Source organism: Mustela nigripes, chromosome 6 (assembly GCF_022355385.1).
Source record: "Mustela nigripes isolate SB6536 chromosome 6, MUSNIG.SB6536, whole genome shotgun sequence".
NCBI lineage: Eukaryota > Metazoa > Chordata > Mammalia > Carnivora > Mustelidae > Mustela > Mustela nigripes.
The window spans coordinates 68309643-68332865 of NC_081562.1; the positions used below are offsets into that span (position 1 = coordinate 68309643).

The 23223-nt window shown below is 38.5% G+C and overlaps 1 protein-coding gene and 1 long non-coding RNA gene across 16 annotated transcripts in view; one reads left to right on the forward strand and one right to left on the reverse strand.

Annotated features, from left to right (window-relative positions):
- LMNTD1 (lamin tail domain containing 1) overlaps positions 1-23223 on the forward strand; it is a 497491-nt gene that overhangs the window by 118885 nt on the left and 355383 nt on the right. The gene's annotated exons all lie outside the window — the stretch shown is intronic.
- Positions 495-18287, reverse strand: LOC132019559 (uncharacterized). Its single transcript, XR_009404802.1, has 2 exons — positions 18072-18287; positions 495-1189 (listed from the first exon to the last, which is right to left on the reverse strand). It is a non-coding gene; the product is annotated as an uncharacterized LOC132019559 (long non-coding RNA).

The window sequence follows — 23223 nt, forward strand, 5'->3', positions numbered from 1 at the left end:
CAATAGCTTGAAGGTAGGCTGTTGAGAATGAAAATATTTGGGCTGAATAATGCATCAAAGCTTAGTTATGCAAATCATGAAGTGACAACTCAGCACCCCATGAAGTTGATAGTACGTCTTCCCGTTTCACATGAAGAAAAGGAGGTGCAAGGACTTAAAACAACTTTTCCAAGGACACAAAGCCTGCACATTGTAAATTCTCTATCTGCCATATCTGCCAGCCTCACAGATGCCAACTGAATATGTCATCCCTCATGTTTTGTGCAATAAATTGAAGCCATAATAAAATCAGTATGCCCCACGTAGATAAGAGAGTAATTGAGTCTTGAGGACTCACACAGTGTTCTTTACCTGGAGCTTTTCATGGTCCTCCCATGGTCCGTTTTCCTCTTTAGAGGTCTTTTCAGTGAGTAGCGGACATGAATTTGCACATTCCATTGAGAAGAATGAGACACAATATGGTTTTTTTAATCAAATGACAGGCAAGAAGCCAGTAAAGGAAAAAGACAGTCTAGTTTTATTGATCCTCAGGCTCTGCCTCCCAACAAAACCTGAATTCTGAAAAACCCCAATTTCTGCCTCCCAACAAAATTCTGCCTCCCAACAAAACCTGAATTCTGGAAAACCCCATTCAGCCTAAGTTTTGTTATAAAAGTAAATCTCAGCACTTGGTTAATTTATGGCTTTAAGGAGAAGAAAAGCAGGAAATGGGGTGCTTCATATGCGACATAGCTGGTAATGCGGTCAGTTTGGGTCTCTTCATGTGCGACATAGCTGGTAATGCGGTCAGTTTGGGTCTCTTCATGTGGGACATAGCTGGTAATGCGGTCAGTTTGGGTCTCTTCATATGGGACATAGCTGGTAATGCGGTCAGTTTGGGTCTCTCCTCAGCTGGGTGTGCTGTGCAGATGGCCTGCATCAAAATCTCCCAGAGAGTTTGTTGAAAGGCAAAGCATAGATCCACCCACTGAAGCAGAATCTGGAGGCTGGAGCCTGGAATTTGGGTGATGGACTATGGGATACACTTTTGATAAACATGTCAGATAACTTTTATATAGACATGCGCTTGAGAACAATTGCTGTGTCCTCCAAAGGACTCTTTTGGGCATCTTGCTTGGTGGGAAATGCAGCCACATACTGTAGGCTCTTGGGGAAGGTGCTTATATTTCCTGATTCTTGGTTTCCACACCTATAAAATGGGGATAATAGCACTTGTTAACACATGAGTATGTTTAATGGATATAATTAATTATATCCGTAATTAAAAGTAAAATATATAAAGACTCATAATTAAAAGTAAAATATATAAAGATTCTGGTACCCAATGATTAACTATAAATGCTGTCAAGACCAAATTAATCATAATTAGAGAGAAAGCTTGTAAGCTTTAGAAAATATGAATCTGATTAACTTGGTTCACTTTCAGTTTGGAAAAAGTCTTGAAAAAAGGAGGTTAGGAATTCAGTAATACACAGTGACTAAATTCAAATGAGTGTCAAGATTCTTAAGACTCTTTCTGAAGCACTGTCACTCCCTCATGGCATTCTTTAGGAGTAGACAGATGGGTAACAGGTAACGTCATGAGAAAGCAGACCCAGCGAAGGCATGCAACAGAGAAGGACATTTGTGAGTCCATTCAGAGGAGGTGGTGCTGCGTAGATAATGGTGGTGAAACTATGTTGACTCAGGGGCCAAATGATGAAGCAGTGATGCCAAGATAAACTGGAAAATAGCAGTACAGATACAGACCTTAGGGAAAAGATTCGGATGTGCCAAGTTAGGAAAAAAATGAAAAACAGAACAAAAAAACCTCCCAGAATCTTTGTGAATTATAACTTTGTAAATGCGTATGATGGAAAAAGTTCATACCTTTTCTCAAAAAGGGAAGCAGTTAAAAAATGAAATCTAGAACCAATTCTAGTGAGCACTGTAAGTAATTTTATCAAGGGAACCTAGACATGACTAGAAATAAGTCATAACCTCCCATAGCCTTAGAGATCTCAACAATGGGAAGAATACTAATTGTCTCTTATGGATTGTTCCAGGGGGAGCAACTTCTCATTCCCATTTTAGAATAAACAATAAAATACTGATTTTGGTATTATTTAGTCTTAGTCCATTCTGAATTAAGAATATTAACAAAATATCATTTCCGTTAATAGGTTTCCTATATTGTACCTCTTGTTTTATGTTCTATTATGTATTGATTTTTATACAAAATCAAACTCATCAAAGAGAAGGAAGAAAATGTTAGTCACCATTTATTGGGTTCTTAGCTAAGGCTAAGATTATTATTATTATTATTTTTTATGTTGAGTTGTATAAGTTTTTTATGTATCTTCAATAGTAACCCCTTATTGGATATATGATTTGCAAACATTTTCTTATTCAGTAGGTTGCCTTTTCATTTTGTTAAAGGCTTTCTTCGCTGTGCAGAAGCCTTTTAATTTGATGTCATCTCAAATGTTTATTTTTGCTTTTGTTGCCTTTGGTAAGTACTGTTCTGATGCTCATTTTACTTATGAGGAAACTGAGGAACAGGCTCAAAATCATTGACCTTGTCAGGGTCAAAGGAGGGACTGAACCCATACTATACTCTGTGCACTAATTACCATTTATTGAGAGAAGAGGGGCCTCTCATGTTAGATGAAAAGAATTTAGAAGTTCTTTATTTCATCAGCAACTGGAGAAACCCTGATGGTGTTAGATTCTGTTATAAGTCCATTTCTGTATTTGCCCCGCTTTCTATTCCTGGAATCATCCCCTCAGGGACCCAAAGGGTGACATTACAGCAATGAAATGAGCCATCTGTCACTGAATATTTTGGCTGCAAAGCTTTATTTTGGATCCAGTAGGCAGGAAAAAGACCTGACAGGGATTCTGCAGGGTGAAGTCCAGGGCAAAGGTCTAGTAATGACATTGCTGCTGAGTGAAAACCCTTCTCTCCCACCCACGAGGGCTTGCACATGGCTGCTACCCACCCAGTTTGATTGTGATCATCTGGGAAATATTATCAGGAACTGATTCCCTTATTTGTTATACTGCTTCATTTTTGTTATCTGGAATCAGGGACTACTTGCCTAATGACACAGAGGGAAAAGAAATAGAACATTTTAAATGATGTTAAAAAACAATTTTTAACCTGGGGGCAAGAATACTTAGAATATTTATATTTTTAGAAATTAATAAAATTATACTTACATTTAGATTCCCAAAATTTATTTTCAAAGCAAAGTTCTCTGCTTTGGATGAAATTTACTCATTAAAAAAAAATAGGAATTTCACAAGGCTTGCATTTTAGCTTAGGAAACCATGATAGGTCCAACACGTGTTAAATTGAATGCAGTGACTAAGGAAAAATACTTTATTTTACTTTCATGAATATATCAATTATTAATAAAAATCAAGATAAAAAAATGCATGTTTAATAGCCAGCAAAAAGATTTCTGACATTGCCTCTGAGTTTGCAGGGACCAGGGAATGTACTTAACCAGGAAACTGTATGGGAACAACTTTTGTTCCAGTTAAATAGGAAAAGGCATTTCAAAATTCTTAACTTCTATTAACCTCTCAGCTTCCAAAAGTGTGGTTGACAGTTTACCATTTATAAACCTGGGCTCATCGTAACCTTTTAGGTTACGGCATGTGGCATTTGGGTGATACATAGGCATTAAATTGGGGATGGCTACCCAGAACATCTTAACCTCATGAACATTATTATCCCTGGGCAAATTCATCACAAAGCATTTTAACATTTGCTCATATCTTGCCGACCTGCAAGCATGCCTAATCCAAGAGTGAATATTGACCTAAATGTAAAGGAGACACAAGCCATTCTAAACAAGCAATTGAGTAAAATAAGTAATAGGTGACCTATTTTTATCATGTGTAAATGGAAGAACAAAGTGCATAAAAACAGGATGACAAACAAAAGGAATTCAAGAGTTACAAGTTTAGCCAGGAAGAACCAGTTATTCTTTGAGGATAGAGCAGGTTTCCTTGAGAGGTGATATGATGCTGGGAGAAGCAATCACAGGGGCCCTTTGGCTTGGCAGAGAGAGATGGCTCCTGACAAGTTGCTTACAGAATGGCCAGAAGCAGTACAGACCAGCTTAGGCAAGAGCTACAGCAGTTAGCTCCAGTGGAACCTGATGGATGATAGACGGCAATAAACAGGAATCAAGGGCTGTGCTAAGGGCTCAGGAACTGAGGGGAGCAGGTCAGGGGATGGAGGGCAGTATGACTCAAGGCTAATTTGAAGACATCAGCTGTGAATGAAGGAGAGAGTATCAAGGGATTGCTGAATTAAAGGTACATAGTCAGCAGGACAGCTATGGTTTCTTATTTTTTGTAAGGCAAGTTCAGATAGTTTAGTGTCTTCTAAAATTTTGTATTAAGGAAAACTGGTTGCTTAAAGTAATGTTGTAACTTTCTTCAAAGGACATTGACTCTTTACCATTTCAGTCTAACTTTTAAACTTTGAAACTTCCATGTCCCAAAATTTAAACATGATTCTCAATGTTATTTCTACCAGCTTCACCTATACTTACAATGTCTTGACCTTTTGAGGATAGGACAAGGCTGACAATATTTTTATTAGTTCTACTTGCTAGGTGTGGTAGGCAGAATTCTCAAATGGCCTCCCAAGAATCCATAGAACCTCTGAAAGTTGTGTATTATACGGCAGAGTTAACCTTTTAAAAGAGAGATTATCTAATCTAATCTAATCTAATCTAATCTAATCACATGGACACAAAAGCAGTAAGCTTTCTCCTGCTAGTGGCAGAAGAGAAAGACGGAAGAGATTCAAGACGCAAGAAGGATTTCATGCGCTATGGTTGGCTCCAGGAACCTGAGACACTGAGAGGAGTATTGGACTGACAGCCATCAAGGAGATGGAGCCCCTGTCCCAGGGTAACAAGGAGTTGTGTTTTGCCAATTGTTTGAATGCACTTGGAAGTAGCTTCCTCTCCAGAGCATCTGCATGAGAGCTCAGCCCAGCTGATACTCTGACGTTGGCCTTGTAGGATCCAGCCAAGTCCACCAGACTTTTTGACCTATGGAACTATGAAATAATCAATGGGCACTGTTTTAAGTTGCTAGTTTGTGGCAGTTTGTCACACAGCAATAGATAAATGTTAGCTGTTACGTCTAGGCAAATGAGACTCCTGCCTGAGTAATGGAATAAACCTCATCTAGGCATTCATTCTAAATGTCCATGATCCTGTGGCTTCATCTTACATCACATTGGTTCATTAGCATACATTCTACTTTGTGGGGCACAGGAGTATGAGGAGGTCTCTGTGTGTTCCTCTCTGACAGCCTGGAATGAATGATGTTACACTTAATTGTGTATCAGCTGGTGCAGGATTTAGCTCTAGGAATGCAGAAGTCATGTTCACCAGATGTCCTGTGCAGGGAAATCACCCCTGACGAGTTGAGATTTGCCTGTCACTCACTCCCTAAAATTCTTCTCATTTATGAAACAAAAGGCTTAGAATTGGGGTGTTGCAGAAGGAAAAAGAAAAAACCTTTCACTCTAACATCAGGCAGATTTTCAAAAGATTCCTAGGGAATGCAGCATTAGCTATTAATGCACTTGGACACTTGTGTTTGGGAGAACATGTGCTACTTACATATTCATGAGGGATCTTTCAATTTGCATACATCCTAGTGTTAAGGAGAGTCAAAACAAACTAAATCTAGAAGGTTGTCCCATCTTCCCTTTAGAACTGAGACCGTGAAGGACCCCTGATCAAACCTTTCAAAAACTTGATGTAGAGCAGAAAAAAATTTCTAGGGACCTGCCTTATATTTTATTTTGTTTCTTTTCTAGTCATATGTGTAAAAAGAGGCAAAAGCCCAAGCAAGATCTTTTTCTTGGGGCCTGATCAACTAATAGGTTGATGTTGCCCTTACCTCTGCTTCTCAGGGTCCAACAACCCCCATTTACTGGGTGAGCCAAACTGAAGCAATCATCAGTCCCGTCCCTGCACTTTTCTTATTAGAAAATAAGAATTTTCACATCTCTAAAATGGGGGAAAATAATTCTTACCTCATAGGGTTGCCATGAAAATTTTTGTACCTGTCAGGCAGCTCAGTGGTCCTAATTAGCCCCAGAATAGTACCTGGTATATGGGACATTTCTTCTTCTAATTACAAGACACAGACCAAAACCTCTCATTAACTAAGGTACCCCAATAACATAAAAAATATACAACAAACTAAGTGAAGGTTAAGACCTAGGAGCAGAATGTCTATTGACAGCTAAGCTCCTCTTATCATTTTCCCAAGGACATGTGCATGTATCCTAGTTCATCTCTGCCAGAAACAGCCTTCTCTGTGTACCCATTTTATACTACCAATCAGAATATTCTTGAATTATTCCACATCCTTTCCCAACCCTGAGGGAAAGAACATCCCACATTCCCTTGGGTTATGGTTACTTTCATGCTTATCTAAAAGATGTATGCTTTTCCCCAGGTGATAGAGTCTTTTTGATTTCACTGACTGTTCAATATTATCCAAATCCCACCACCTCAAAGCAGAAGTCCACTGGCAAAGTTTTAGCAGCATCATTCTAAGTTGCACCCAAGTTAAATGTGTAGAACTATCATTTTTACAAAAATCAAAATGTATATGTTAATGCAAGGTCAAACTATGGCAAATTGCAAGGCAAGACTCCTGTGGTTTGGGACCAAAGAAAACAGATGCCTGTGTAGCAACTGAGATGGTATCTATAGGAGGAAAAGCAACAGCTGAGAAGTTGGTGAAAGGGAAAAAACCACAAGTGTCTTGAACACACAACTAACCTATAATTTCTAACAGTATCACCAAGGAAAAGGGATAAAATTGCCCCTTTCCTAAGACACAATCTGCAAGGAGTCCCTAAGACTTCTTTTTTGTTTTCTAGAAAACAAAATAGGTTTAGATTCTCTTCATTAAAAGAGTTTATTTCTTGCCATTCTTTATACAGTATATGCCAAAAAAAAAAAAAAAAAAAAAGGCAAGGCAATATCTGTAGTTGGTTAAACAGAGAGTGGCCACTGAGTCCCCCCCCCCCACCTTAAGATTTGCTTGATTGAATGTCTTAGAGTACACATGAATGTTGATGCGTAGGAGAATGGGGGAGTGGCAGAGGGAGGTGGAGAGACTCTCAGGAGGACTCTGAGCTGAGCAGGAGCTGGTGGGTACTTGATTCACAACCCTGAGGTCTTGACCTGAGTGGAAACTAGCAGGCTAAGCCACCCAAGCTCCCCCAAATTGTTTTATCATAAAATACACATCCACAAACTTTCTCTTTTCTTGATCAAGAAGGTTTTTATCTGCTTCCACACTTCCAAACTGGCTAAATGAAATTGTCTAGTTGCCAAAACAAGTTACCCTTAAATTGAGAATTTTATTAGAACAGTCACCATAGATGGCTGCCACACCAGTTTGAAGGGCCACAAATGCATCATTTGTAATGCTGGGAGGAACTTTGTGGAAGAATATAAATTTTACTCCCACATGATTTCTATTTTATGGGATACTGTAACTTCTGGAATGCCTAATAAAGTGGGAAAAGAGGGTTTTTTTAGTGGATGGTTTTAGAAGAAATGATTCAATATGTTTTGCCAATATGAACTCTTAAAAGTGCAGGTGCCTCATAAATGCCCAGGCTTAGCCTATATCAAAAACGCATTTACTACTTTGATACTATGAATAACACAGACATTTACTATCTGGTATGACTCGATAGTAGAATTTACATCAGGCACACTTAGCTCACAGGATCTAAAAAAAGCCAACTTTTTGGTACACTTGAAAAAATAAAGCAATGAGATATACTCTTGGCTGGGGATTAGTGACTCTTCATAGGAATCAGAGGTTTATCCTTTTCTCTGCTCACCACTCTGCTTAAATGAAATGGCAAAAGTCAACATTTACATGTGTGTATTTGAGTATATGTGCTGCTGATGTGAGCACATGTATATATTTGAATACACTCACACATCTAATTTTTTTCAAAGATCATAATGCTTTAAAAATACTGTCTTCTAGATTCCTTTCAGAAACTACCCCCCCCACACCCCCATACATCTGTCGAGGGCGGATGCTCCAGGGGCCCGGAGATCCGTCAACCGTAGAGCTTTGCAAAATGGCGCCTGGCGATTTGCCAGAAGGTGTGTCTAGAGTGACTGATGGTAAAAAGGAAGTACTACCTATTGGCTGTTGAACTATTGCTATGCTGTGGGTACTTGGTAACAAGCGTAAGATTGGTGGATGCATATCGCTGTCTATGCTGATTGGCTTAGCTCCCCTATATAAGCGATGGCCATATGAAATAAAGCGCCGCTTTTTTGAAACCCAACCGGACAGAGGGTCGTTATTATCACTGCTGGATGGCGATATACATCAATGATGGCACTTTCTCTGTTAAATAGCACCTATAATGAACACTTGCAGTGAGTAAATCCTTCAAAGGAATTTTTTCCCCTCTCTTTTCTTTTGGATGTTCTGGAAGGGTATTTATTTGCCCCCATCCAGTTTACCTGTGGAGAGACGGGACTTCCAAGGGCTGTGAAAATAATCTCAGCTCGAAATGCCAAACTTCTTTGCTCCTGTGCCTTGGAAAGGAATTTTCCTAAAAACTGTGTGCCCTTTCAGTCAGTTTTGACTTGACATCTAAATTTACTTTAATTGTAATTTCAAATAAATTCAGGTTTTTGTTACTCAGAAGTAGAAAATATTGAATGTCTTATAAAATGAAATGACTGTAATTGGATAAATATTTCATGATATGATTTGATTAAATGCGTTTTTATTATGTTACTGGATAAAGCACCCTGAATAGGAAAGAAGGCATGAGAAATTTATAGCTGTGGGATTTTCAAAGTATCTTAAGTTTTTAGGTAGTCCTGTAAAGCACTCCAGTTACAACAAAAAGAATCAGCGTTATTGATCTATATTTCCTCAATTGTTCTAAATTCAGAAAAATTTAAAAACCGGTCAAAATATTTTCATTTTTAATGCAAACTTCATCTTAACATATATTTATATATATTTATATTCATTTATAATATTTATATATTATAAAATATATAAAAGATTAATATTCTGAAATATTTTAATAAAATAAAATATGTATTTTATACATATCTGTAAAACAGGAGAAGACAGCAGGTTCTGTGTATCTAAGAAGCCTTGATTAATCATGGAAAGAGTCTTCTTCCAAACCAGTCTTTTCCTGTATGCCTTTGTTTGGGGCCTCGGAAACTTTTACACATAGTAATGCCCAGTAGTGAGATTTGGTATTTGTGTGTGTGTGAAGGTATACCTTTTTTTCTATAAAATGGGAGAAGGACCATGGAGAAGTAGCCTCATTCTCAGGCAAATTAGTTTTTGGAAAGAGCATATATGAAAGTTGAAGATTTGAAAATTTAATCCCCTAAAACTATTTTTATATGTAAACCCCTGAGCAAAGCTCAATGTAAAGACTACCTACTTGGACAATATCTTTTTTGATCTCCTACAATTGAGTAGAATTTTACAAGGCATTCCTTGAAGTGAATCTTGATCTATTGCCAGTCCTTGGTCTACCTATTGCAGTAACACTGACTAATTAATAGAACAGGTGAATAATGACAACATCATGATTCAGTGCTATGATGGTAAATGCTTAACAGTTGGCTCTTGGGGAAGGAAGGAAACCTAATTTATAGTGTTTGGCCATTTCTGTGGTATAAATACCCTCACTATGACCTATTTCAAACTATTATATGAAGTAATTGGGCTTGCAAAATTCCTGAAATTAACAACCAGCTCATGAGAGCTGGTCTGAGCCAGGCCTCAGCACATCAGTGTGTCATGATTTATTAATTATGCTGTTCAGATCAGAGTCAGCTGGAGAAGCAGTGGGTTTGAAGTCTCCCAGGAGTTTTCAGTATGTACACTTACATCCTTATAAAAAACTGATACCTCTCTTCAGGTTTCCACCTGACACCTCCCTTGCCATCTCTACCATTGTTTGGCCATGTACCTAGAATGATAACTGACGTGTCCTTACTTGTTGATACACCTTACTGTGATTTTCTTCCATGTGTGTGCAAGCCATGTTATGTTCCTGGGACCCAAATCATGAACAAATGTCTGTTTTCTTTTCTTTTCTTTTCTTTTTTTAGATATTTTATTTATTCATTTGACAGACAGAGATCACCGTTAGGCAGAGAGGCAGGCAGAGAGAGAGAAGGAAGGGAAGCAGGCTCCCTGCTGAGCAGAGAGCCCGAAGCGGGGTTCGATCCCAGGAACCTGGGATCATGACCTGAGCTGAAGGCAGAGGCTTTAACCTACTGAGCCACCCAGGCGCCCCACAAATGTCTGTTTTCTAATATGCTTTACAAAACATTATTGTTAAACTGGTCTGTCTTGTTCATTATCTTTACAGTTTTGGCTTTATTTTGGGGTATTTATAAGATACTCTTCGAACCTGAAGATATCATTGTACTTAATGGGTTGTGTCCCCTTGATTTAATCCTTGGAAGCAGACCTTGAGATAAAGATTTGCTGCAATCTAGAGTTGCAGGGAACACTAATAAGGGAGCAGGAAGGGAATACAAGGAAGGGAAGGCAGCCCATAAAATGTGCATTATTAAGCCAGCCACAATGAGTGAGTAGAGCATACTCTTGCAGCAAACACATGCCTCGGAATCACCCTGCCAAAGAGAGAGGGAGCTGGGGCATTTATACCTGAGTCCTTAAGAGATGTTGGCTGAGGGCTGCCTCTGAGATTGCTCATCCTAGCTCTTCCATTTTGTTACTTATGTAGGTCCTTTGGCCCTCAGCTTTGAGATTTACATCTCAGGCTAAAGATATAATATCAGCAGCCGGTAGAGGAGTACGGGTTTAAGGGTGGGCACTGACCAATGTCTTCTGTGTGTTAAAACTTTCACGAAACATGGGAGTGCTTCACTGGTATTACTATTTTGTCTAAAAAGCCAGTTTCTTATACAGCATGTGCAGGGTACCTAAAGAAACCAAATGCAAACCAATCACATTTTGTTTTGGCCAGGGTTTCTTACATTAGGTAGGCGTTAGAATCTCATAGGAAAACGGCTCCAAACACAAAAACCAGAGACCCCCCCCCTTTTTTTTTAAATATTTTATTTACTTGAGAGAGAGATAGAGAGCGGGAGCATGAGCAGGGAGGAGGGAGGAGGGCCGAAGGGACAAGTAGATTTCCTGGTGAGTGGGAGACGGACTCAGAGCTGGATCCCAGGACCCTGAGATCATGACCAGGGCAGAAGTCAGTTGCTTAACTGACAGCCACTCAGGTGCCCTGACCCCACTTATTCTTAACTATATCAAAACTTGAGCATCATTTCTTTAGAAGGTAATTCCCAAATACTGGTACACCCGAGGGATAGAGGGAAGTTTATTATGAGACAATTACCTAGGGTTATTGTATTAAAAGTAGATCCAGAGAGGCTCCCCAGTCCTTCTTCTGCAAACATGTGGCTTCAGATATATTTGTCTGTTTAAAGCATCCAAGTGATAATAACCCACGGTCTCGTTTGAGCAAAACAGTAAGTAGAGCTCCTTGTTGCAATGGTCAGAGGGCTGAAACTACAGGAACTGGAATCAGGGATGATTTCTAAGCAAGAAACTGTAACTATGTTTTAAATATTTATGTTAGAATACCTAAGGTCATGGTGGGGTGGGGTGTGCCTTTACCCCATCTGGCAAAATTGGGATTAACAGGGAATTGCTTAATGGTCATGAAAACCCACTAGGTCAGCATTTGTGTAACCTTACCTATCTGAATGAGTGTGGATGGAGGGGCAGGCACGTCCTAGACCAGGACTGCTTGCTGCCTGCAATCTAGACCAGAACAGCAACCAAACCTAATGTCCCTTCCCAAGGTGGAAGTCTGGGTATAAATGGAGAGAAGGAAAATTAGTAGCTGTGGAAAAAGAATGAATAAATGGGTATGTAATGGAAGGAAATCCAATATTACATTAACACCTCAGAAAAGGCTCAGAGCAAGAAATGATATGTCTCTTGCTAAGGTGAAGACATAGATTGCTGACACTGCTGGTGGTTTTTGGAACCTGACAAGATGGGATGGAAGCCTAAACACCTGAGTGGCCTCAGCTTAGGAGACATTCTCCCATGATATGATGACAATGTCCTGGATAGTTACTAATGACTGAATGAGATTCTAGTAATATACCAATATCTTTTGACTTTTATGATTATTTTGCTATTAGGGATTTATGTTTGAAGACCAGGGTTGGGGCAGTGATACTGTGATTTATAATAAATATGCACTTGCTCTAACTTCCATTTTTGGCAGGGAACTACTAAAACCCTTAAACTTTCCTTAGCAATAAGAGCGATAAAGGTGTCTCTATCAAGACACGTTTCAGCCACACCTGAGTTTATGTTATGCGTTTTTTGGATAACACCTGAAGATGAGAGCTGGTTGCCAGGAGAACCTCCTTCCACAAGAGAAGAGGGGCTAGAGATTGAGTTCAGTCACCAATGGTCAATGATTTAATTAGTCATGCCGATGTAATGAAACCTTTATAAAAACCCAAAAGAATGGGGTTTGGAGCTTCCGGGTAGGTGAACATATGGAGGTTCGAGCAGAGTGGCACACTCAGAACATGGAAGCTGTATGCCCCTTCCTATACCTTGTCCTATAAATCTCTTCCATCTGGTTATACCTGAGTTATATCCCTTTGTAATGAACTGTCAAGTATAAGCAAATGTTTCTGAGTTCTGTGAGCTGCTCTAGCAAATTAACCAAACCCAAGGAGGGAGTCTTGGGAATCTCCAATTTATAGCTGGTTGGTCAGAAACACAAATGACAACTTGGATTTGAGGTAGGTGTGTGTGTGTGTGTGTGTGTGTTGGAGGGGTGGGGGGGTGCGTTTTTGTGGGACTGAGCCTTTAATCTATGGAATCTGATGCTATCTCCAGACAGATGGTATCAGAATTGAGTTAAATTGTAGGACATTCAGCCAATGTTAGAGAATTGCTTGGTGTGGAAAACACACACACACACACACAGATTGGAATTGTGTCAGAATTTTAGAAGCATATCTATGAATGTTCACCAACTTCGCTTAAGCATTTTAGAAGAAATTTCTTCCTTTTGTCTGTGACAGTTGATTTATACTTTGCCTCCTACTCACTTTCATCTTCTAATACATGCCACCCTAGAGTCTATGCCATAAATACTGAGTATTTTTTCAACTTTCTATTATACAGACTATTTTCTTTTTTAAAAAATTTATTTTTTATTTATTTTCGGCATAGCAGTATTCATTATTTTTTCACCACACCCAGTGCTCCATGCAATCCGTGCCCTCTATAATACCCACGACCTGGTACCCCAACCTCCCACCTACCCGCCAATTCAAACCCCTTAGATTGTTTTTTAGAGTCCATAGTCTCTCATGGTTCACCTCCCCTTCCAATTTCCCCCATCTCCCTTCTCCTCTCTAACTCCCCATGTCCTTCATGCTATTTGATATGCTCGACAAATAAGTGAAATATATATGGACTATTTTCTTAAAAATTAAATTAGAAATTTTCTAATTACAGCAGCTCCTCTAGGAAGCCTTCCCTGACTTCATATCCCTTTGGCCTCCCATAATCCAGTAGAGGCTTTCCTCATGGCATTTGCCTCTTGCATGGAAATGATGTGTTTTTTATGTGTTGGTAGTTCCTGCAAGACTTCAGACTCCACAGCTATGAACCTGGTTTTGTTCATCTTTGTTTTCCCATCCTTGAACACAGTGTCTGGTCGATAGTGGGTCTTAATAAATACCTACTAAACAAAACCACATTGCTCTTTAGGAACATATGAAAGGAACTCAGGAAGATAAACATTGCTTGTGAAACAAAAACATTCATGAGTCCTTTTGAAAAGGGAATATTCAATCTTATAAGCTATAAAAACTGATAGACTTTCATAAACTTGCATTTGTACTTAATGCTTAAAGCGATTGATTTGGTTTGTATTCTTGAAGCAAAAATATTCCAAAGCTATCCATGACCAATCACTAATGTGTATTTGTCTGTTCCTTCATTCTCTCTCCTTCTTTTTCCCTTATTTCTGTTAAATCACATAACAAATATGGACCTTTTTAAAGGAAATCATAGACAGCAATATTATCTATAATGATTAAAGATTATCTGAAAGACAATGTAACAATGAATTTCTTATGTCAAAATAAAGAATTTTTAGTAAGGATTACATCACTTATTAAAATACCCTAAAGGTAAGAGAAAATAAGAGACTGAATAAAAGACAACTCATTAAAAATTTCATACTAACAACTTGTATACTGTGCAGAAAGTAAGATGTTAGTCAGGTGACCTGAGAAATTCCCTTTGTAGAATATGACCATGAAAGGAAAGGTTTTCAAGAATGATTTATGGATGCATTTTTTCCCCTATATTGTCACACCCTGTGTAGCCAAAGCTACAGAAGAATTTATTGGGAGATGTTATAAAATTTCTTTCCTTTAGGACCCTTAAGAGGGGGTTTGAAACCTCTCTCACTGATGGATTCTAAAAGTGGCCTTAGACCAGAGGACTCTTTAACTCTTCTTTTGGCCTTCAGAATAGTCCCCTGTGATAGTGGCTGGATATTTTGAGCTGGGTTAGAATAAATTTAAGAATAAATTTATCTTCATAAGGAGAGAAAAATGCTGCAATTTGGTGATAATGATACATTTATTTTGGGCTCCTGTGCTTCAAATTGATAATGGAACTGAATCATATAGAAATTATAGTATGCAAATGAAGTAGTTGAGATGCTAGTTTCCTTTTGTGATATTAAAACTAATGCTATCAGAGGATGCTGCATGTTAAGTCAGGAGAAAATATTCTCAAGTGAATGTTGGATTTCATGTTAGGACGTCAAAAATCATCATTTGGTATCATGTGATTTTGATTGGGAACTTCTTGTGACAAAACAGGGTTTTCTCCCTCCCCGCAACCTATCTACCTACCTACCTTCTTTCCTTCCTCCCTTCCTTCCTTTTTTCCTTCATTCCTTCTTTTTAGAAGTTATCTTGCTAGTTCTTAATTTGGTAATATTTTTATGCTACTCCTGATAGGAGGTCATAAAAATAATGGAATTTCTGAGTCAGTAATATAATGTGGAAAGTACGGTTATCTCACTTTGTGTTTATGAATGAGGAGAAGCAAAAATAAGGAGGAGGAGGAGGAGGAGATGAAGAAGGAGATAACAGTAGAAAAACATGAGCTTTTTAAAAATGGAGAATGATTAAAGTGCTTTTAGAAATGGCCAGATTTTAGAAATGGTACCTGGGTGGCTCAGTGGGTTAAGCCTCTGCCTTTGGTTCAGGTCATGATCTCAGGGTCCTGGGATTGAGCCCCGCATTGGGCTCTCTGCTCCATGGAGAGTCTGCTTCCCGCACCCCCTCTGCTGCCTCTCTGCCTACTTGTGATCTCTGTTTGTCAAGTAAATAAATAAAATCTTAAAAAAAAAAAAAAAGAAGAAGAAGAAATGGCCAGATTTATAACCTGAAAGACTGAAGGCCCCGTTTGTTCACAGAAGAGGCACAGAGGAGTTATCTCTGCTGTAGTGACTCATGCTGCTGAGCTGGAAGGTTCTCCCACAGATGAGAGGGTAATTTAGTTTCTAGGACAGTTCAGTCTTCTTGTTCGGTTTACTCACAAAGGTGCTAATTAGGGGAAATTGTTATGGTGTTATTTTTTCACTTTAACATCTGTTCCCCATGAGCTGGACACAGAGAATTAAGTCGTTTTGTAGAAGCTGCCAGGCAAGTTGGATGGCAGTGATTCTGAGTCATTGTCATAAGAAGTTAGAGTGTAAACCAGAGGCCTGGGTATAATAGGATCAGAACCCCAAAAATCCATGGACTTCCTACATCCAGCTAAATAAACTGCCCATGCTAAGATTAGAAACCACAGTAGCTAGCCACTGCTATAAAAAACAATAGCTTTTGCACATAAGCTTTAGGGATGAGTAAAAATATATACAGTTTTACTTTTTTCTTAAAAATATGTTAATACTTGTACCTGGCATTGTTTTAACTATTGACATGTATTAACTCATTTAATCCTAATACCAACATCAGTTATAAGGTAGAAATTATCTTCATTTTACAGAGGTCAAGTAAGTACTTAATGGCAAGGAAACCAAGGCATGAAGTGGCTAAATAATAAATGATTTGTGAGTCTAAGATTCTAACTCAAACTAAAAACTAAAAATAAAATATCAATGTTGCTATCTATATGCAGAAGCAGTCAGAACATATTATATAGTAGAAACTTAGTACTCTTATTTATTTTTAAATTTTTAGAAAAGATTAATTTGTTGAGAAGAGAGTGCAAGATGGGGAGAGGCATAGGGAGAAAGAGACAAACAGACTCTCCACAGAGTGGAGAGCACAATGCGGGACTGGATCCCAGGTCCCTGAGATCATGACCTGAGCTGAAATCAAGAGTTGGATGTTTAACTGACTGAGCCACCCAGGCACCCCCACAGTACTCTTTTAATGAGGAGTTTACCTGAAACTAATTCAACTACCTCATTTAACTTTTGCATACCAAGAAAACATTTAAAACTTAGAATTTAAAATGTCTAGAATCCAATACTGTGATATTTTGGTACTTACTAGAGTCTCACCTACTCTAGTTGTGTTCCCAACTCCTCATCTGGCATTTTATAGGAGTTCAAGTGTGAACTCTGATTTGAAAGTCCAAACCAGGATCTAGGGAGAAACTACAATAAAAGATTAAAATGAACTCTTGCTTCCATGGTTCATTGCCTGTGGGGAGCTACTGAATACCTAAGAGAAGCTGTAAAATAATAACTACCCAGATGATCTCCTTTCCACTACTTTATATAAAGCCCATAAAGAGTTATTGTTGTTTTCTTTACCCATATTATAAAATACAGGTCATATAAAGGGACAGTGAACCTTAATTACTTGCTCATTAGCTTTGGAAAAAAGATATATAGAAAATCATTTGTGGTACAGAAAAAATGCAGATTAAAAAAATATGGGCCCCCTTTACTTATTCAACAAACTTGTAAATCTATAGAAATTGAAGATTTTAAGTACTTGATAAAACTCTCCTATAATTTATTTTCAGTTATGACTACAGGAAACTGCTTTGCTGTTTTGCTATTTGTTCATTTGCTTAGGAAAGTAAAATTTTTATCATTCTGTGCTTTTTATTTGTGTCCATTTTTGGTATAAGGAAATCATTCTTTATTGGTACAATGTTATCAATGAACTAGAATCAAAAATCTCCTCATTAAACCACCAGATTACTCTTAGAAATCCTAAGCAGGCAATTTTTCAATTTATGAAAAATATGTTTCCTTTGTACTAACTGGAAGATATTTTAGATACTATTAACTTCCTGTAATACTACCATCACATTACATGATGGTTCATTCCTACCGTTGCTATAGTCGATTACCTTAGGGAAGGTTAATTTTCAAGTCACAATTGTATACAATAAATACTGAATACTTTTAGCAGTTATATCAAAATTATCTTTCCAAATCTTCTTTTCAATGTAACATTTAAAAAATTATAACTTTTGGGAGGAGTCAAGATGGCGGAGAAGTAGCAGGCTGAGACTACTTCAGCTAGCAGGAGATCAGCTAGATAGCTTATCTAAAGATTGCAAACACCTGCAAATCCATCGGCAGATCGAAGAGAAGAAGAACAGCAATTCTAGGAACAGAAAAACAACCACTTTCTGAAAGGTAGGACTGGTGGAGAAGTGAATCCAAAGCGATGGGAAGATAGACCCCGGGGGGAGGGGCCAGTTCCCGGCAAGCAACGGAGAAACGGAACACAAAATCAGGACATTTAAAAGTCTGTTCCGCTGAGGGTCACCGCTCCAGAGGCTAAACCGGGGCGAAGCCCACATGGGGTCAGCGTGGACTCAGGTCCCACAGGGTAACAGAAGGATGGGGGGTGTCTGAGTGTCGCAGAGCTTGCGGGTATTGGAACGGGAAAGCTGGCTACAGAGACAGAGCCCACAGTAAGATCACAGCTCGGGGTTACCTTGAACCGGTCGCAGGCTCGGTGAGCTCGGAACGCGGCCGGAGGTCAGGCAGACGGGAGTAACTGGGCACTGTTCTCTGAGGGCGCACTGAGGAGTGGGGCCCCGGGCTCTCGGCTACTCTGGACTGGAGACCAGGAGGCCGCCATTTGTATTCCTGTCCTCCAGAACTCTACAGAAAGAGCTCAGGGAACAAAAGCTCGTGAAAGCAAACCCGAGCGGATTACTCAGCCCAACCCCTGGTAAGGGCGGTGCAATTCTGCCTGGGGCAAAACACTTGAGAATCATTACACCAGGCCTCTCCCCCAGAAGATCAACAAGAAATCCAGCCAAGACCAAGTTCACCTACCAAGGAGTGCGGTTTCAATACCAAGGAGAGCAGCAGAATTCCAGAGGAGGAGAAAGCAAAGCACAGAACTCATGGCTTATTCCCTGTGATTTTTTTTTACTCTTGCAGTTAATTTAATTTTTTTCTTTTTCATTTTTTTTCTCTTCTTCTGCTAAATTTTTTTTAACTTTTACCCTTTTCTTTTTTTAACATTTTTAAACTAGTTTATCTGATATATATATATTTTCTTTTTTATATTTTTCTTTATTCATTTTCATTTTTAAATTCTTTTATTTTATTATTTTTTCTTTTTTTTCTTTCTTTATTTTTGAACCTCTTTTTATCCCCTTTCACCCCCCTCACGATTTGGGATCTCTTCTGATTTGGTTAAAGCATATTTTCCTGGGGTTGTTGCCACCCTTTTAGTATTTTACTTGCTCCTTCATATACTCTTATCTGGACAAAATGACAAGGTGGAAAATTTCACCACAAAACAAAAAACAGGAAGCAGTACCGAAGGCTAGGGACCTAATCAATACAGACATTGGTAATATGTCAGATCTAGAGTTCATAATGACAATTCTCAAGGTTCTAGCCGGGCTCGAAAAAGGCATGGAAGATATTAGAGAAACCCTCTTGGGAGATATAAAAGCCCTTTCTGGAGAAATAATAGAACTAAAATCTAACCAAGTTGAAATCAAAAAAGCTATTAATGAGGTGCAATCAAAAATGGAGGCTCTCACTGCTAGGATAAATGAGACAGAAGAAAGAATTAGTGATATAGAAGACCAAATGACAGAGAATAAAGAAGCTGAGCAAAAGAGGGACAAACAGCTACTGGACCACGAGGGGAGAATTTGAGAGATAAGTGACACCATAAGACGAAACAACATTAGAATAATTGGGATTCCAGAAGAAGAAGAAAGAGAGAGGGGAGCAGAAGGTATACTGGAGAGAATTATTGGGGAGAATTTCTCCAATATGGCAAAGGGAACGAGCATCAAAATTCAGGAGGTTCAGAGAAAGCCCCTCAAAATCAATAAGAATAGGCCCACACCTCGTCACCTAATAGTAAAATTTACAAGTCTCAGTGACAAAGAGAAAATCCTGAAAGCAGCCTGGGAAAAGAAGTCTGTAACATACAATGGTAAAAATATTAGATTGGCAGCTGACTTATCCACAGAGACCTGGCAGGCCAGAGAGAGCTGGCATGATATTTTCAGAGCACTAAATGAGAAAAACATGCAGCCAAGAATACTATATTCAGCTAGGCTATCATTGAAAATAGAAGGAGAGATTAAAACCGTCCAGGACAAACAAAAACTGAAAGAATTTGCAAACACCAAACCAGCTCTACAGGAAATATTGAAAGCGGTCCTCTAAGCAAAGAGAGAGCCTACAAGTGGTAGATCAGTAAGGAACAGAGAAAATATACAGTAATAGTCACCTTACAGGCAATACAATGGCACTAAATTCATCTCTCTCAATAGTTATTCTAAATGTTAATGGGCTAAATGCCCCAATCAAAAGACACAGGGTATCAGAATGGAAATAAAACCAAAACCCATATATATGCTGCCTCCAAGAAACTTATTTTAAGCCCAAAGACACCTCCATATTTAAAGTGAAGGGGTGGAAAAGAATTTACCATGCTAATGGACATCAGAAGAAAGCAGGAGTAGCAATCCTTATATCAGATCAATTAGATTTTAAACCAAGGACTATAATAAGAGATGAGGAAGGACACTATATCATACTCAAAGGGTCTGTCCAACAAGAAGGTCTAACAATTTGAAATATCTATGCCCCCAACGTGGGAGCAGCCGACTATATAAACCAATTAATAACAAAATCAAAGAAACACATCAATAATAATACAATAATTGTAGAGGACTTTAACACTCCCCTCACTGAAATGGACAGATCATCCAAGCAAAAGATCAACAAGGAAATAAAGGTCTTAAACGACACAATGGACCAGATGGACATCACAGATATATTCAGAACTTTTCATCCCAAAGCAACAGAATACACATTCTCCTCTAGTGCACATGGAACATTCTCCAGAGTAGATCACATCCTCGGTCCTAAATCAGGACTCAACTGGTATCAAAAGATTGGGATCATTCCCTGCATATTTTCAGACCACAATGCTCTGAAGCTAGAACTCAACCACAAGAGGAAGTTTGGAAAGAACCCAAATACATGGAGACAAAACAGCATCCTTCGAAAGAATGAATGGGTCAAACAGGAAATTAAAGAAGAATTGAAAAAAATCATGGAAACAAATGATAATGAAAATACAACAGTTCAAAATCTGTGGGACACAACAAAAGCAGTCCTGAGAGGAAAATATATAGCAGTACAAGCCTTTCTCAAGAAACAAAAAAGGTCTCAGGTACACAAACTAACCCTACACCTAAAGGAGCTGGAGAAATAACAAGAAAGAAACCTTAAGCCAAGCAGGAGAAGAGAAATCATAAAGATCAGAGCAGAAATCAATGAAACAGAAACCAAAAAAAAACAATAGAGCAAATCAACGAAACTAGGAGCTGGTTCTTTGAAAGAATTAATAAAAGTGATAAACCCCTGGCCAGACTTATCAAAAAGAAAAGAGAAAGGACCCAAATAAATAAAATCATGAATGAAAGAGGAGAGATCACAACTAACACCAAAGAAATACAAACTATTATAAGAACATACTATGAGCAACTCTACGGCAATAAATTTGACAATCTGGAAGAAATGGATGCATTCCTAGAAACATATAAACTACCACAACTGAACCAGGAAGAAATAGAAAGTCTGAACAGACCCATAACCAGTAAGGAGATTGAAACAGTCATTAAAAATCTCCAAACAAACAAAAGCCCAGGGCCAGACGGCTTCCCGGAGGAATTCTACCAAACATTTAAAGAAGAACTAATTCCTATTCTCCTGAAACTGTTCCAAAAAATAGCAATGGAAGGAAAACTTCCAAACTCATTTTATGAGGCAGGCATCACCTTGATCCCCAAACCAGACAAGGATCCGATCAAAAAAGAGAACTACAGACCAATATCTTTGATGAACACAGATACGAAAGTTCTCACCAAAATACTAGCCAATTGGATTCAACAGTACATTAAAAGGATTATTCACCACGACCAAGTAGGATTTATTCCAGGGCTGCAAGGTTGGTTCAACATCCGCAAATCAGTCAATGTGATACAACACATCAATAAAAGAAAGAACAAGAACCATATGATACTCTCAATAGATGCTGAAAAAGCATTTGACAAAGTACAGCATCCCTTCCTGATCAAAACTCTTCAAAGCGTAGGGATAGAGGGCACATATACCTCACTATTATCAAAGCCATCTATTAAAAACCCACCGCAAATATCATTCTCAATGGAGAAAAACTGAAAGCTTTTCCGCTAAGGTCAGGAACACGGCAGGGATGTCCATTATCACCACTGCTATTCAACATAGTACTAGAGGTCCTAGCCTCAGCAATCAGAAAACAAAAGGAAATTAAAGGCATCCAAACCGGCAAAGAAGAAGTCAAATTATCACTCTTTGCAGATGATATGATACTATATGTAGAAAACCCAAAAGACTCCACCCAAAACTGCTAGAACTTATACAGGAATTCAGTAAAGTGTCAGGATATAAAATCAATGCACAGAAATCAGTTGCATTTCTCTACACCAACAACAAGACAGAAGAAAGAGAAATTAAGGAGCCAATCCCATTTACAATTGTACCCAAAACCATAAGTTACCTAGGAATAAACCTAACCAAAGAGGCACAGAATCTATACTCAGAAAACTATAAAGTACTCATGAAAGAAATTGAGGAAGACACAAAGAAATGTTCTATGCTCATGGATTGGAAGAATAAATATTGTGAAAATGTCTATGCTACCTAAAGCAATCTACACATTTAATGCAATTCCTATCAAAGTACCATCCATCTTTTTCAAAGAAATGGAACAAATAATTCTAAAATGTATATGGAACCAGAAAAGACCTCGAATAGCCAAAGGGATATTGAAAAAGAAAGCCAAATTTGGTGGCATCACAATTCAGGAATTCAAGCTCTATTACAAAGCTGTCATCATCAAGACAGCATGGTACTGGCACAAAAACAGACATAGATCAAAGGAACAGAATAGAGAGCCCAGAAATAGACCCTCAACTCTACAGTCAACTAATCTTCGCCAAAGCAGGAAAGAATGTCCAATGGAAAAAAGACAGCCTCTTCAATAAATGGTGTTGGGAAAATTGGACAGCCACATACAGAAAAATGAAATTGGACCATTTCCTTACACCACACACAAAAATAGACTCAAAATGGATGAAGGACCTCAATGTGAGAAAGGAATCCATCAAAATCCTTGAGGAGAAAACAGGCAGCAACCTCTTCGACCTCAGCCGCAGCAACATCTTCCTAGGATCATCGCCAAAGGCAAGGGAAGCAAGGGCAAAAATGAACTATTGGGATTTCATCAAGATCAAAAGCTTTTGCACAGCAAAGGAAACAGTTAACAAAATCAAAAGACAACTGACAGAATGGGAGAAGATATTTGCAAATGACATATCAGATAAAGGACTAGTGTCCAGAATCTATAAAGAACTTAGCAAACTCAACACCCAAAGAACAAATAATCCAATCAAGAAATGGGCAGAGGACATGAACAGACATTTCTGCAAAGAAGACATCCAGATGGCCAACAGACACTTGAAAAAGTGCTCCATATCACTTGGCATCAGGGAAATACAAATCCAAACCACAATGACATATCATCTCACACCAGTCAGAATGGCTAAAATCAACAAGTC